This window comes from Mus musculus, chromosome 16, assembly GCF_000001635.26.
Source record: "Mus musculus strain C57BL/6J chromosome 16, GRCm38.p6 C57BL/6J".
Taxonomy (NCBI): Eukaryota; Metazoa; Chordata; class Mammalia; order Rodentia; family Muridae; genus Mus; species Mus musculus.
Genome location: NC_000082.6, coordinates 31,565,241 through 31,580,031, shown reverse-complemented (window position 1 = coordinate 31,580,031; position 14,791 = coordinate 31,565,241). Strand labels below are relative to the sequence as shown.

The 14,791-nt window shown below is 46.7% G+C and overlaps 1 long non-coding RNA gene across 17 annotated transcripts in view; it reads left to right on the top strand.

Annotated features, from left to right (window-relative positions):
- Positions 1-1,548: 1,548 nt before the first annotated feature.
- Gm34032 overlaps positions 1,549-14,791 on the top strand; it is a 102,402-nt gene continuing 89,159 nt past the window's right edge. For all 17 annotated transcript variants that reach the window (XR_001781968.1, XR_001781972.2, XR_001781967.2 and 14 more), the window contains exon 1: positions 1,549-1,589. This is a non-coding gene — a long non-coding RNA (predicted gene, 34032). The remainder of the gene's footprint in view (positions 1,590-14,791) is intronic.

Here is a 14,791-nt window from a genome sequence, read left to right as displayed (position 1 = left end):
CCATGAGTTGCTAAACCCAGAGTCACTCAATGCCAGAATGTTAGTAAAGACCCTTAGAGCCCAGTGGGTCTAGTGCCATTGCTTAATGGAAGAGGAACAGAAGCCTGAAGTTCCCCAAGGTTTAAAAGTGATCTACTCCAGGTTACCGAGCAAAGTGGCCGCACAGTTGTCTTAGTATGGTTTCATTACTGTGACGAGTCACAGTGACCAAGGCAACTCTTATAGAAGCAAACATTTAATTGGGGCTGGCTTACAGGTTCAGAGGTTCAGCCCATTATCATCATGGCAGGAAGCATGGCAATGCCCAAGCAGACATGGTGCTGGAGGAGCCGAGAGTTCTACATCTTGATCCATAGACAACAGAAAGGGACTATCTTCTGCAGGCAGCCAAGGCGAGGCTTTCTTTTGTTGGAGCTTGAGCACCAGGAGACCTCAAAGCCCACCTACACAGTGACACACTTCCTCCAACAAGGCCACAGCTATTCCAGCAAGACCACACCTCCTCACAGTGCCATGTCCCATGGGCCAAGCCTATTTAAACCACCACAGCAGTTACAGCTAAGATGATGATCCTCTGACTTTAGTGTGGCATAGAGGTGGCTTTTCACATTGCTGTCCCCAAATACCTGACAAGACGAATCCTGGGGGTAAAAAAGGCAGGGTCCAGTCAGGAAGCAGAGAGAAATAACTGCTGATTGTCAGCTGTCCTTTTCCATTTTCCTTTTACAGTCTGGAGCCCAAGCTCAGGGAATGATGCCTCCTTCATTTGAAGTGGGTCTCCCCCTCTGCTCATCTCTTCTGGAAAAGCTCTCGCAGCTACATTAGAAGGTGTACCTCATGAATGCTTAGGTGTTTCTTTACATGTATTCTGTATAGGCATGAGGTGTGAATGCGTGCGTGCGTGTGTGTGTGTGTGTGTGTGTGTGTGTGTGTGTGTGTGTGTGCGCGTGGGTGTGGAAGCTTGTTGGGAGCCGCGCCCACATTCGCCGTTACAAGATGGCGCTGACAGCTGTGTTCTAAGTGGTAAACAAATAATCTGCGCATGTGCCAAGGGTATCTTATGACTACTTGTGCTCTGCCTTCCCCGTGACGTCAACTCGGCCGATGGGCTGCAGCCAATCAGGGAGTGACACGTCCGAGGCGAAGGAGAATGCTCCTTAAGAGGGACGGGGTTTCGTTTTCTCTCTCTCTTGCTTTTTCGCTCTCTTGCTTCTCGCTCTCTCTTGCTTCTTGCTCTCTTGCTTCTTGCACTCTGTTCCTGAAGATGTAAGAATAAAGCTTTGCCGCAGAAGATTCTGGTCTGTGGTGTTCTTCCTGGCCGGTCGTGAGAACGCGTCTAATAACAATTGGTGCCGAATTCCGGGACGAGAAAAAAACTCGGGACTGGCGCAAGGAGGATCCCTCATTCCGGAACCAGAACTGCGGATCACGTTTATAAAGGTTCCCGTAACACAGACTGTTGAGAAGGATTCAACTGCCGAATTCAGAACTCATCAGCTGGGGAACGACGGTGATAAAGGTTCCCGTAAAGCAGACTGTTAAGAAGGATTCAACTGTATGAATTCAGAACTTTTCAGCTGGGGAACGAGGTAAGTCTGATCTTGAACTTTCTAACGAAATTCAAGACAGTCTATCAGAAGTAAAGTGGAATATGTTTGGCCTTGAATTTTTTCTGGTGTTAGGAGCCCTTTTGTTCCTTTTCACATGTTATCAAGTGGTTAAGATAGGGCTGAAAATTCTAGAGGAAATTCAGGACAAGCTATCAGAAGTAAAGCGGGGAGAGAGAGTAGGAACAAAAAGGAAATATGGTACACAAAATAAGTATACAGGCCTTTCCAAGGGTCTTGAACCCGAGGAAAAGTTTAGGTCAGGTAAGAATACCTGGAGAGAGATTAGAAGAAAAAGAGGAAAAAGGGAAAAGAAGAAAGATCAATTAGCGGAGGTCTCTAGGAAAAGGAGCCTGTGCTCATCGCTGGATGGGCTCGGGGAGCCAGCTCTTAGTAGCTCTGAAGCAGCTACATTAGAAGGTGTACCTCATGAATGCTTAGGTGTTTCTTTACATGTATTCTGTATAGGCATGAGGTGTGAATGCGTGCGTGCGTGCGTGTGTGTGTGTGTGTGTGTGTGTGTGTGTGTGTGTGTGTGTGTGCGCGTGGGTGTGGAAGCTCAAGGTTGCAACTAAATATCTTCCTCAGTTACTCTCCACCTTTTCACTAAGCAGAGAGCTTTCCATCACTTCAGTCTGTCCAGCTAGCTTGTTCCAGGGATCCCCTGTCTTTAGAGAGCTGGAATTGCTTTCGGACTGCCACGCCTACAGGCTTTTATATAGGTCCTGGGCATCTGAACCCCAGTCTTAAGGATGGTGAATGTTTTATTTTCTGAGCCGTCTCACCAGCCCTTCCCCCACTAGGTGTTTCTTAACCCAGTCAGGCTGACAGCGAAAATTAATTACCATGGAGCCCTGTCTTACTCCAGTCTTAGCCATCCAACCGTAGCTATCTGCTGATTCTTCCCAAAAGCCTGCAGACTTGACTGGACTTTTTTTAAAAATGGGTTAGAGGACGTGAGGGTTCTCTGGAGACACTTGGGCGGCAGTCATAGCAAATGCAGTGTCACTCATCTGCAAGGGGAGCAATCTCAGAGAGGCTCCTTCATCATTCTCTAAACATCACTGGAGGAAAACCAACCCCATGGCTTATGAAATCTCTACTTTTTTTTGGTCATTTTCTTCTGATGCTTTTCCAGTTTTCCTGTTGCAATATGAATAAGTATATTTATCTTTTTTTTAAATCTGTCTTTTTAAAAGATTATCTCACGTTCAGATTTTCTTGTGTCAACACAACAGTCTTCATGTTTGCTGCTTAAATTAGAGTTCTATAGCTATGGTGTAAATTGTTCTCCAATTTGTCTCCAGTTGGGTATTTATAATATTTGTAATTTAGCAGAATTAATAACCCCAATGTGGTTATTTTTCTATCAGTAGCTCTTTTGTCCCTTGGGGTTCATGAACCCAGGCTGTGCTTCCCTGCATAGAGAGATTTGATCACACTAGGTCTCAGCTCTGGCTAGTGCAAGGTTATTCTCCAGAAAGAGGCCAGCAGTCCACAGGGCTTCCAGCTCCAGTTAAATTATCCCGGGTGCTATTATTGTCTTTTGTCACTTATATTGATTTTAGCCTGTCAAACTGAGCGGGGGAGGTGAAACAGTCAGGAGTACAGAAAATGTATCAAAGGAGATGATTTGCAAGATGAATCCAAGAAGCAGAACTGGACACCAACTATTACAAAAGCCCCCGGTGAGGCTGGTTGAATGACGCTCATTCTCCCTGGTTAGCGGTGCAGGGCTGTAGTGAGTGTGCTGTGCCATGTGTTGAAAAGTCGGGGTCAGTCAGTGGGTACACACTGAACAAAAGATAGGAAATTCCATCAACTACATCTAGTTTGGCGTTTCTTTCTCCTTCAACCACGGCATGTCCCTTTTTCTAGGTAACTAACAGTCCCCTGAGCCAGCAGTCCTGAGTCCTGTGAGAAGGGAAGCCGAGCAGGCCAGTGAGCAGCGTTCCTCTGAGGTCTCTGCCTTCAGGTTCCTATCATGACCTCCCTCAGTGATAGGCTGTGACGTAGACACATAAGCCAAACAAACCCTTTCCTCCCTCAAGTTGGTCTGCTCTGTGTTTAATCACAACAGAAAGCACTCCAGGACAGGTGCCATCTGCTGTGAGGTGATGCCACCAAGGGGGCCCTCGGACAAGGGCTCTATGCTCTTTGGAGTTTGGCCAGACAAACTCCTTTTCTTTATAAGTATATGGACTTGGCTATTTAAGTTTAGTAATGAAAAGACTACATCTATTTGTGTCAGTCACATGGGGGCCTAAGAACCTTTCAACTCAAATGTCTCCTTACCTGTTGTGTCCGGCCAGCAGATCACAGCCTGGGTTCTAGCCTGGAAAGGCATTTTGGAAACGTGGAAGAGAAGAGGGGCTAGGCGACGAGAGAAAGAAATGTAGCCAAGACAGTTATTCTGATCAAAGCTCAATTTTACTGTTCCACACACAGTTATGAAGCAGGGGGAGGGGGCCGGATTCCTGCCAAATAATCTCGGAGTCCAGTAGCAGGGTGACCACGTGATGGCTTCGGAACAGCAAAGCGCGGGGCTCCAGCAGTGGGCGTGGCAGAAAGATTGAGCCGGCAAGCTCCATCCAGGTGTAAACAGTGGAACCCTTAAGGCTGGGGGAGGGGAGGCTACACTTACCCACAGACCTGGAGACTTAAGAAGGTACCAGAGAGAGTAGTTCTGACGTATTCCTAGGAAAACTTCCCTTCCCGGTTTGTTTGACTTACCAAGCTGTCAATAGCTAGATGGAATGTCTCAGAAGCTCCTGAGAACTGTGGTGGCCCAGGGAGCAGAAACAGTGGCCCAGAGAGAAGACCTTGCTATCTACCGTTGCAGACCCATTTCTGTTTTTAACACATTTCTTTATCCACATGCAACATTTTGTGGGGTAGCTTAGTGCAGCTTAAGTTTTAGGGGTTTCCTTCATGGTTGCCAGGCCAAGTCTGAAACCTGCACCAAGAAATCTCTTGGCCACAAGGACAGCCACATGTGAAAAAGTTATAGTTAATTTCCCTTGGGGAAGCCGAACCTACCAAAGCCTGCTTGTAGGATAGAATGGCTCTTTGTCTGAGTGTTTGAGAGACTCCTAGCTCTTGAGAACGGGGCCTGTGGATTCTTGAGTCTTATTTAGATGTGTAAACACCCAGAGGGTTTAAGAGGTTCAGAAATCCCAGGTCCTCACCAGTCTCAGAGTTCTCGCCTGAGAACCAGCTGTGCTCAGCATCTGCCTGGTGATGCTGCTGTTGGGTGTCCCAGCAAGGCCAGCACCCTGCCCAAGGCGTGCCCAACAGCTGCATCTGCAACCCTCTTTTCCCCCTGAGTGTCTGAGATTGATGGGGAGATGGGAGGACTAGCAAAGGACAATCTGATTTCCCAGGGGAGCACTGGTCTAGGCAGCAGCTTGCTCCCCATCACTGAGGTATCTCCTTTTGAGAATGTTTGACTTACCCATGTCCTGGGTCTCTAGGCTTCTAAATGTGCCCTTGTTAGGCAACTAGCATCTCACCTGTTTTGTCTTTTTGTGAGTGTAGTACTTGTGTATGTCCAAGTGTCTGTGTAGGTGCATGTTTGTGTGGGGTACGTGTGCCTGGGCATGTGCATGTAGTGTATGGTACTGTAGTAAAAATTAATTGGGGGTTTCTACCCCACCTCTGATCATTTAGTTCCCAAATAAAAGACATCAAATTTTTCTGTTTATAATAAGCCTTAAAGCACTAGACCTGGGCGGATGTCAACCCTCTGTGCTATCTTGTCTACTTCCCTGTCAGTAACCCTGAGATATCCCTTGCAAGTTTCTGCTTGGGCTGCTCCTACTCTGATTGCCCAGCCCTCATGGCTGTGTGCTCAGGATCCACCTACCCCATGGCTTCTTCTCTCCTCTCCCTCTGCTCTCCTCCTCCTCGTCTCTGCTTCAGACCCCATCTCAAGCTCAGCAGCTGAAGCCCTGCCTACCTCTCCTGCCCAACCACAGGCTGCTGGCATCTTTACTTAACCAATGGTTTTAAATTAAGGAGCAAGGTTACATAGCATCACTTGGTGTATGTGAGGATTTCCTTGTCCCTGAGAATCTCCTCATTGGGGGACACCAGATCTCAGGGGCCAGTATTTACTATTACAGAACATAGTAACAGACCAAGCCTCTAACAGTGATTGGGGGTGTGGGGTGTGTGGCTGCGCACGTGCATGTGTGTATGTGTGTGTGCCTGGGCATGTGTGTGTGTGTTTGTGTGTGTGAGGGTGTGTCTTGGCATGTGCATGTGCGTGTGCATGTGTGTGTGTGTGTGTGTGTGTGTGTGTGTGTGTGTGTGTATGAATGTATGTATGTGTAGGGTGTGTGTGTGCCTGGGCATGTGCATGTGTGTGTGAGTGTGTGTGCCTGGGCATGTGAATGTGTGTGCATGAGTATGTGTTTGTGTGTGTGCGTGCGTGTGTGTGTGTGTGTGTGTGTGCGCGCGTGCGTGTGCGTGTGCGTGTGTGTGTGTGTGTGTGTGTGTGTGTGTGCCTGGGCATGTGCATGTAGACACCAGATGTTAATGTCAGGTGTCTTTCACTATTATGCTCCACCTTCTTTTTTGAAACAGAGTTTCTCATTGAACCTGAACAGAACAACCGGTTAGACTAGCAGGCCATTAGCTCCAGGGATCCGTGTGCCTGCATCCCTGCAGTGCTGGGTTCCAAGCACGCACCCCTATGCTTGTCTTTCTGTGTGAGTGCTGGGGATCTGTGCTCAGGCCCTCACGCTTGCGTAGCACACTCCACCCATCTCTCCAACCCTCACAGCAACCTCTTAAAATGTGCCGTAGCCTGTTTCCTTACCAAGCTGACTTCTGAAAAGAGAAGCCACCAGTCTCTTGATCACGTCCTTCCATCCCAGAGAGGCTAACACTAGATAGAGTGCTTCTACATGTCTCTGAGTGAAGTCCCCAAAAGTCCACTATGGATTCCTCTGCCGTGCTTGACTTTGTGTAAGACCTGGTAGCTAGTCTCCAATGTTGCCTGCAGACACTCCAAATATGGGCTGTTAAATTTAAGGGAAGCTAGAGGATAAGTTCCCAACGCATTCCCAGAGAAAAAGAAGGAGAGAAGGAAGAAGTGTTGAGGCCTCGTTTGAAGTGGTTGTTAGGTGCAGAGAGACAAGGCAATAAACTCATCGTACTCTGGCCTTTAGGTGTTCTGTTCTAGATCAAAGATCTATCTAGATCAAACCAAAATACTGTCCAGGTCTTTTTTGGGCTCCCGTCAGTTTGTGTCCTATCTACTGTCTTAGGGTTATCATCACTGTGAAGAAACACCATACTCAAAAGCAACCTGTAGAGGAAATGGTTTATTTTGCTGAAAATTCCACATTACCCATCATCACTGAAGGAACTCAGGGCAGGAACTCAAACAGAAGTGACCTGGGAGGCAGGGGCTGATGCACATAAGCCATGGAAGGGTCCTTCCTGCTCACGGGCTTGTTCCCCAAGGCTTTCTCAGACTGCCTTCTTCCTCAGGACCACCAGCCTGGTGGTGGCTCCACCCACAATGGGCTGGGCCCTCTCACACCATCCACTAATTAAGAAAATGCCTATAGACTTGTCTATAAATTTATGGAGGCATTTTCTCAACCGAGGCTCTAGCCAGCAGACCTACTTAGCTTCAGCTGTCATCTGGATACAAACCTGGAGAAGACACACTGGTAGGGCATTGTCTTGATCGATGATTGGTGAGGGGTACCTAGACCACTGTGGGTTTTACCATCCCAAGGCAGGTGGGCTGCTAGAAAACAGAGCATAGGTCAGGCAGTGTGGTGGGTTGAATATGTTTGGCCCATGGGAAATCAGGAGGTGTGGCCTTGTTGGAGGAAGTGCGTCACTGTGGGGGTGGGCTTTGAGGGCTCCTAAGGCTCAAGCTCTGTCCCCTTCAGGACTCAGTCTCTGCTGGCTGCCTTCCAATCAAGATGTAGAACTCTCGGTTCCTCCAGTACCATGTCTGCCTGCATGTTACCGTCATTTCTGCCATGATGATAAGGGACTGTACCCCTGAAACTGTAAGCCAGCCCCAATTAAATGCTTTCCTTTATGCACCGTTGCCTTGGTCACAGTGTCTCTTCACAACAATAAAACCTTAACTAAAGGGCTGGTGAGATGGCTCAGTGGGTAAGAGCACCCGACTGTTCTACAGAAGGTCCAGAGTTCAAATCCCAGCAACCACATGGTGGCTCACAACCATCTGTAACAAGATCTGACACCCTCTTCTGGAGTGTCTGAAGACAGCTACAGTGTACTTACATATAATAAATAAATAAATCTTTAAAAAAAAAAAACCTTAACTAAGACAGAGAGTGAGCCAACAAACATCATTCTATACATTCTACACCACACAGTCTACACAATGCTGGCTGCTGGCTTCATGTGTTTACCTGTGGAAAACAGTGTGATTGCTTAGTCCTGTGGCTCTTTCTGTCTGACCGGAGTCTATCCCCATCCTACCCTCCTGCTAGGGTATGGGGAAGCCCACAGTCACCTGTTCCCTTTGTAGAAACTTCCATGGTTTCTGCTTCAAGCTCCTGCTTTGAGTTCCTGCCCTGACTTCCTTCTGTGATGGGTTACCACCTGGAAATGCAAGCCTCTCCTCCCATAAGTTGTTTTTGGTTGGAGTGTTTTGTCATAGCCACAGAATGGGATGGGCACAGTATATAAACCTTTCCCAAAGGGAGCAGGTGACCGTGGGTTTCCCTGTACCCCAGCAGGAGGGTGGGATGGGGATAGACTCAGGTCAGACAGAAAGAGCCACAAGACAAAGCAATCACACTCATTTTCCACTGGGGTAAACACATGAAGCCGGCAGCCAGCATTGTGTAGCCTGTGTGCAGTGTAGAACCCAAGTGACTGGTTAGTCACTTGAAAATGTCTGTTCTCTGAGGCTCTGAACTTGGAAGTAAGATCACTGGGGATGGGACACGAGCATAACACAGAACGGGAGAAGGGTCCAACCGCTGCTGCTGTTGGCTAAGCTGCGCTTGAACAAAGCTGGCAGACGAAATCCCTCAAACTGAACTTACACTCAAAGAACAGAGGGGGTGGTAGTGTAGCTTAGTGGTAGGGCACATGTTTAGCGCACACAAAGCCCTGGTTTGAATCCTAATAGCAAAACAAACAAATACAAATAAAGAGTATGTCGGAACCTGTCAGAGACAGACACCCAGAAGAGGGGTAGCAAAACCAGGTCAATGCCAGAATAGCTATTTGTACCGCAGCAGAGTTCATCTCTTGGCTCTATGGGCTTTGGTGAAGAGAAAGAAACTAGAAGTTAGCAGAAGTCTCACTGCACCACAAAACAGACTGCGTTAGGAAAGTCTTTGCCCTCTCCTTGACCTCGGCGCTCAAGGTTTCGGGGATGAGTCACCCCACTCCCTGAACCAGCCTGTCTTCTCACCCCAGCTCTGATGTGTCTAAACCCGTCCACACCCCCAGAGCTGAAGCGCCCGTCATCTTCACACCAAGGATGACTAACCGTGGCCTGCTCCCAGGCTCCTAATTATCACAGGATGAAACCTCTAGATGTCTACAAGCGGAGGTTTGGGGAACAGAGAAAAGGAAGTAACAGAGACACTGAAGATGCCGGGTGGCCATAACTAACCTTCGAAAGCAATCCTCAGAAGCCAGAACCGAGTCACCGCAGGTCCTGACAGGGTGTTCTCCTCGGTAGGACTATGTTGTTCACGCCGTTCATCACTGCCTCTGAGTAGGTTCCTAGGCTCATTAAAGTCTGTGTGCCTTTGACAGTTTCTCTTGGATCAGATTGGATCTACTTTGCTGAGCATAGTCGGGGCTTTAGGGTGGCCAGCGCAAGTTAGATACTATCTCTTGGCTTGACTTCTTATGAGTACCCCGTGTCTTACCCCCACCCCCATGCCTCTGTGTGTGTGTGTGTGTGTGTTTGTGCATTGCCAATGACGCAAGTCACCAATCAGGTGTGCCAACTGGCAGGCCTTCTATGCCAGTCCAGCCAAGGATTTCTGGCCCAAACAAAGCCAGAATAAAAAGTTCAAAGCATTTGAGCCAAAATACTCTAAAACCAGGGAGAGGCAGAGCAGGAAAGACACTTAGATTGAACCTAGAGAACTGCAGCTAAGACAGCTTACAGAAGGAGAATTCGGGGTGGGGGTGGTGGGGCTCTTACCCTCTCTGATACTAAGACATAGTAAAGTCTCATAATATCAACAGTAATCAAGACAACATACATAAAGATCAGTGCTGTGGAGCAGAGGGTTCAAATGCGGAACCATGTCTGTGTCGGAACTTAAAGGATGAAAGGGACGTCACACCGCGGGGGAAGAGCTACCAAGTGGCATTTAGGAACCTGGTTCACTATAGGAGAAATATGAGACTGTGCTTGGGGCTGTAGCTCGGGTGGTGCAGTGCTTGCTTAGCAAGGGTGAAGCCCTGGGTTTGCTTGCCAGTACCACATACACCAAGCCATATTGACAGCTTGAGGCCAGCCCTGTCTAAAGCAAACAAACAAGCAAACATATAAGTGATGAAAATTGAAAGTAAATCTGCACTCAACTTGATACTGTACATAAAAGTGGGCACTCGTGGCTCAAACTAAGAATAAAATATTAAAGAAAAATAGCAGAAATAATTCTGCAGAACAGAGTACCGGGAACGATCTTTGAGATCTAGGAAACGCACGTGAAATCAAAGCGTCAAAAGCAAAAAGCACCAGGCAAACTTTATAAATTTGATTATATCAAAATTTGGAGATGTGTAATAAAAATACATAACAGGCTGGTGGCAGAATAGGCATAGGTCTTTGTAATATCTTCTAAGAACGTATTATTACCATTTATGTGTGTGATATGTGTGTGCATGTGTATATGTGTTTGAAGTGAGTATGTTTGAATGAGGCTATGCATGTGCTGGAAGAGGTCAAAAAACAGCCCTTGGGAATTTGTTCCCTCCTTCCACCTTTAAATGGGTCCTCAGGATGGAACTTAGATCACCAGGTTGATGCAGCAAATGCCTTTACCAGCTGAGCCATCCCACCGTCCCCTGTGCCTGTAATATCTTTATGAATGAGGATTTGATGTGAAGAATATGGAAGGCTCTTGGACACTTATGACTGCAATAGGAAAGAGGAAAGAAACAGATAGGTGTTACATAAATAAAATTCCCCTCATAGGTAGAAGGCTCTTAGACATGACTGCAACAGGAAAGAGGAAAGAAATAGACAGGTGTTACATAAATAAAATTCCCCACATAGGTCCATTTCCCTGGGTTTCGGGCCCAGAGATGCTTAGCTGTATAGTCTTGGAGGTGGCCTTATAGGTAGCAGTGGCCAAGGGAGAGAAACAAGACTGGGTAGATTAAGAGTTTGAGCTGTGATGCATTATATCCCAGGCCTCTACCAACACCACGGGTGTTGCTACCATGGGGTTAGTCTCTTCAGATCCATCCTGGACTTGGGGCAAGAACTTGAGACTTCGCACACCTGCATGGCTAGTCACTGGATGGATGCTACCCCATCAGTGGGTCATGAACTGGGGTGAAGCCGGTTCCTTTAGTCAAAGGAAACACCCATGAAGGAGCTTATATGCCGTCAAGGCCAACATTGAGAGGCTGGGAACTGGGGATCTAATGTTTAAGCAGGAGCCTGAGCAGTGCACCTCACCTCCACCACAGCATAAGTGAAGGGAGATTCACAAGCCACACGAAAAACTCAGATTAAAACAGCAACAAGATTCTCCTGCATGGCTCTTTTTATGGATAAAATATGAAGAGAAGTTCAATGCCAAGGGTGGCAGATGTGAGATGTGACTGCTCTTGCACACTGCTGCAGAGAGGGTGGACGGGAGAGAAGTCTGCACTGGCAGGCATCCCGAGGAGCACTTGGGTGTGATGAGTCACCTTGGGGAGCACGTTGGCCTCCTGATTCACATTCAGTAGAGCATACAGAAAGTCCCCTAGCTGGATATATCCCCCAAATTATCATTCGGTTCCTCAGGAGACATCCGCAGTTACTCATGGTGAGAGTAAAAGGCTATCTTAGTTCTCCCTCACCGAAACTGAGCACTAAGTGTGGCACCCACTGACTTATCACTCAGGCATTCCAGGGAACACTACACAGCGGAACAGAGGTCTTGCATAGCAACGTGAATGGGTTTTAGGAAGAGTAGAAAAAAATAAATAAGGGAGGCAGAAGAAACAATAAGATGGGGCACATACATAAATTAATACTGCAAAGAGATAGCTTTTGCAATATGGTATGCAAATAAAAGGAAGCATACTACACAACTAAGAATTACTGTGGCTTGGGCAGGGAAACAGAATTTAAGATTAGGGAGAAACAGGAATACAAAGGCAACTACATTTTTAAAAGGTTTTCAAGGGGACCAACGATGATTGTATCCTTGAGCCAGGAGGTAGGACCTGCCGACGTCTCGTCTTCTGAATTGGAAAGAAGCAATGACAACAGCCACGTCTTGAACTCCAAGAGCAAACTCAGACTCCCCACCTTCTCTCTCTGAGATGTCTCCTGAAAGGTCACGTACTGAGTCACCCTGCCACGCACCACATCTTGCTCTTACCTGCGAAGGCAATGGCATCCGCCTCCACTGTTCAGGGGTGGAAAGGCTTGGCACCTGCACAGAGGTTCATGCCTCTGCTTGGCGGGGGGTGGGCGGGTACCTTCAAGGAGAGGATGCTTCCCAGTCTCTAGACTAAGAATATGCCTGCCTTTGGTGCCCATGGGCACTACACCACCTTCACTGAAATGCATAACCCCCGGTGCCCCTTGGATCAAAGTCAGTTTAACGGAACAACACAGCCAACTCAGAGCAACACTTTAGCTCTTGCCAAGAGAGAGGGCTCCAGATGTTGGGTGGTGTCTGGTGGAAGGGGGCTCACTGACAGGTTCGCTCACGGGTCTCTTATGACCCTTAAACTGGTGGAGAGTGAACGAGGCACATTCTCTACTAGTATTGATATACGAGTTACAACAACATTGGAGCTTCTGAGAAAGCCTGCAGTGTAATGAGACTACTGGCCAATCTCCATATTCTTCCCAGGGCCTGTTGCAAGCCCCAAGCTGACCTTGACATCCCTGACCCCTATTCAAGGTCAGATTGCAGTCCAAAGTGTGGAATATAGATTAAAATTCAGAGGAACAGAGGAGAGCTGATCTGGGAGGGCTGGTGGAAGACCCTGAAAGTCAACCTGGTCACACATTCACACTACTTTGAATCTCCTGGGCTGCACTAGGTCTTTAGTCCCAGGTGACCTGTACCCTTAGTCAGTTATCACCAGCACTGAATTCTATAAGTACATCTTCAATCAATAGAATACCTGAAAAAAAAAAAGAGAATCCCAAGATACATAGTAAGGGGGTCCTGTGGGCACCATGGTTTACTGTGCTTTTGCTTATTGGGTCAAGAAAGTAAACTTCCCTTGGCTACTTTAGGACTGATCCCGGGAATCTCAGGGTGAGATGGTATTCTACATCAAATATGAAATGTCCTCCCAAGGGGCTCTTGTGTTGGAAGCTTGCTGCCCAGGTAGTATTGGAAGGTGCTGGAAGCCTTAGGAGGCAATACCTAGCTACGGGAGGTAGGTCACTGGTGGTGAGTCCTTTGGGGCTGCCTCTTGCCCTGAATCCTATATTCACTGTTTCCACTATGATGTAAAGAGTTCTGCTGCACCACATCCTCACACCATCAAGAACGAGTATCTCTGAAACTGTGAGCCAAAATAGCGCTTCCTCTGTTGCATTGTTTGCGTCTTGTCCCAGTGGTAAAGAAAAGCAGTGTATATGGATGGATCTTGTTGCTTAAAGCTTTGTAAATCCACCAGTTAGCTGGCGAACGCATATGTCTCTGCAAGGGTTGATTCCCCTCCCTTTTCTTACTCTCTTACTGGTATAGTTTGGATCATGCTAGAGCCCAGGAGATCTTGCCTCTACTCCAGCTCAGACTTGTTTTTATTGAGTCTTAAGCAAGAAGCCCCTTTCCCAATCCTCTGCTTCTTTGTCTGCATTTCTGCATGCTTGGAAACGAAGCTATAAAATCTGTCTTGGTGGTGCCTGAATCAGTCTTCACTCCCCTTTCTCTTGCCTTTGGGGAAATAAAAGCCGTTTCTGAATAGAAAATTATAAGGAAAAAAAAAAAACTTGGCTTATCATCCCATGATCCAGGGAAGATCTGTCAGCATTAAATAGACAAGGGTGTAGGCACATAATCAGAAAATAGAATTGATATGAAAACATATCAAATGAAAAAGGAAATTCATCTCTTCCATTCCCTCTTTCTGTAGTAAGACCTTACCAAAGTAAACGACAAACGACTTTTTTTTTCTTTTCTTTTTTTTTTTTTTTTTGAGATGGGGTTTCTCTGTGGCTGCCCTGGAACTCACTCTATAGATAAGGCTGGCCTCAAACTTGAACTCAGAGGTCCACCTGCCTCTGCATCTCATCTGGAATTAAGTCTCTGCTGGGATTAAAAGTGTTCAGAAACCACCCCCCAGCTAGTAAACAGCTTCTCAAAGTGAGACTGTGTCTCCTAGGAATCTCAGAGGCCACACCATCAATATGGATGCCCAAACGTGTCCTGAACAAGAGGGATACCAATAGGCATGTTAGCGTCGACAGGAAAAAGCCTTGCAGTCTTAACCGCACACAGAGAACCACAGGCAACCCAGGAAAGCCGAGAGCAGGAGGAACACAGCAACCCGGTCTCCAATACCAAATGGTCAGCCCTGAAAACACACGTACAAGGGACAGTTTACAGTCTGAGCAGGTTGTATTTATCTGTTTAGGAATGCATGTCCATACAGACATACGTGTAACAACAATGAATTAAAAAAAGAGAGCATGATTTTGAAAAAGAGCAGGGAGAGCATATGAAAGGATTGGGAGGAAGGAGAAAAAGAGGGGCATGATATAATTATATTAAAATCTTAAAAAATATAAGAAATTTAAAAAAACCAAAAATCTCATGTAAGAAAAGCATGCAGACAGATTTATATGTAGCCCTTTAAAAAATATGCACAAGCAGTCATGCTATAAATGGTATTCTTGAATTTTTCTTTTTAAACTTATTATTATACATATATATGTGCATATAAATCTACTTAATTCATTTAACAGCTAAATAATAGTTCACTGCATGGACTTATAATCCAGGCCAGATGGTTTTGCTTTT